This window comes from Nematolebias whitei, chromosome 16 (genome assembly GCF_014905685.2).
Source record: "Nematolebias whitei isolate Nwh7 chromosome 16, NemWhi1, whole genome shotgun sequence".
Classification (NCBI taxonomy): domain Eukaryota; kingdom Metazoa; phylum Chordata; class Actinopteri; order Cyprinodontiformes; family Rivulidae; genus Nematolebias; species Nematolebias whitei.
Genome location: NC_056513.1, coordinates 29,867,897 through 29,870,459, shown reverse-complemented (window position 1 = coordinate 29,870,459; position 2,563 = coordinate 29,867,897).

Sequence of the window (2,563 nt, the reverse complement as noted above, 5' to 3'; positions counted from 1 at the left end):
CCTGTATATGCAATTTATCATTTTCAACAGGGGTATTTCCAAATAACATGAAAATAGCCAAGGTAATACCATTATATAAGAGTGGAGAGAAACGTGTGTTTAATAATTACAGGCCAATATCGTTGTTGCCACAATTTTCGAAGATTTTAGAGAAATTATTTGTCACTAGATTAGATGAATTTATCAATAAGCAAAATATATTAAGTAATAGTCAATATGGGTTTAGACCTAAAAATTCTACGTCAATGGCACTCATGGATTTAATGGAACAGATAACGACTGCTGTGGCTCAAAAAAAATATTGTATTAGTATTTATGTTGATCTAAAGAAAGCATTTGATACTATTAATCACAATATTCTTCCCAAAAAACTAAATAATATGGTATTAGAGGGCATGCATTGCAGTGGGTATCTAGTTATCTAGAAAAAAGGAAACCATTTGTTCAAATAAAATGTAAAATCTGAATTCTGTAATATTACATGTGGAGTGCCTCAAGGCTCTATACTTGGACATAAGCTATTTATTTTATATGTGAATGACCTGATAAATGTGTCTGGATTTTTTAAATGTATTTTGTTTGCAGATGATACTACTTTTCTTTGTGTGGGTGAAAATGTTGTGCAAATGTTGAAGATGGCACAAACAGAATTTGTGAAAATACAAAATTGGTTTCAACTAAACAAATTATCTTTAAATGTAGATAAAACAAATTATATGATTTTTAGTAACAACAAGAAAGTGCTTGATACTCCATTTAGAGTCAATGGAATTGAAATTAATAGAGTCAATGAGGTGAAATTTCTGGGTGTCATCATTGATGAAAAACTAACATGGAGATCTCACGTAAAAAACTTAAGAACTAAAATAGCTAAATCGATTGCAGTAATGTACAAAGTTAGAGAGTTATTCAATGATAAAGCAATGTTTCTATTGTATAATGCCATTATTGATCCACATTTAATTTACTGTATTGAAGTCTGGGGTAAAGCATGTAAAACAATTACAAATCCTATTTTTATTTTACAGAAAAGAGCCATAAGAATTATTACCAGAAAAGATTATAACCATCCGTCAAATATATTGTTTCATCAGCTAAAGATATTAAAATTTTATGACTTGGTTGATTACAATATCTTACTGTTTATGTATGGGGCCAACAAAAACATACTACCTACTAACATTCAAGGGAAATTTGTTAAAAGAGAAAGTAATTATTATCTTAAGGGGATGGAGATGTTTGTGAAGCCGTGGTGTCGCACCAGTCTGAAGATGCGATCCACTATATCTCAGGGTATTAGAATGTGGAATGATCTGGAGGTTGATATTAAAAATGCCAAAACTATGTACATATTCAAGAAGATGATAAAAAATTTTTTTTTTTTTAAATATTAAGTATAATGTGAGTTCATAAAAATTGTTTACAGTTGATCTTATATTTTAGCTAAGTTTTTATTTTATTATTTTTTTTTATTTTTATTAATTCATCTTGCTTTTGTATAGTAATTTTGTTTGGAATATATTTTGGGGACAAGGGGCAGATATTATAAGAACTCATTCTTCTTCTGCTACCTTTCATTTTATTTCTGTGATTGTATATCTTTTTTCTTTTCTTTAAATTGTATTATATTTGTTGTTTGGATGAAATGAAATGAATAAATAAAACATATATACTGTACATACATTATGTATACACATACATACACATCTAAGCATACATACACACACATAAGTGTCCAGGGGTGCCGCAGATTTACAAGACTCTATTTTTATTGTATGGGGAAGAGTTGGAACAGTCTTGAAGTTGAAGCGAGTTGACTTTCTGTGATGGCCCCTGCAGAAGAAAGCATTCAAAAGAAAAACATTTATCTGAAAATAATTATTTAAATCAACTGATTTCAACCTGACAACACTAGTGTTTTAATGAAGAGGCCTGATAATCCAGTTGAGTCATCCCAGTTACCCCCACTCACCTACTATTCATTTTTCTCATTATTTTCACTCGGAATACTGTTGTGTTGCTTGAAATTACCCAGAAGCTAACAAAAATTCTTGAACTTTCAGAGAAAAAAGCTGAATAAAACCTGGTTTTATGCCCTTCTTTTAAAACAGCTTAAATCTGGGTAAGACATCAGGCTATGGCCTGACTGTTACAATCATCATAGAAACCGGATTCCAAAAAAGTTGTGACACTAAACAAATTGTGAATAAAAACTGAATGCAATGATGTAGAGGTGCCAACATCTAATATTTTATTCAGAATAGAACACAAATCACAGATCAAAAGCTTAAACTGAGAGAATGTATCATTTTAAGGGAAAAATCTGTTGTTTCCAAATTTCATGGCGTCAACAAATCCCAAAAAAATTGGGGCAAGTCCATTTTTACCACTGTGTGGCATCCCCCCTTCTTCTTACAACACTCAACAGACGTCTGGGGACAGAGGAGACCAGTTTCTCAAGTTTAGAAATAGGAATGCTCTCCCATTCATGTCTAATACAAGCCTCTAACTGTTCGATCGTCTTGGGCCTTCTTTGTCGCACCTTCCTCTTTATGATGTGCCA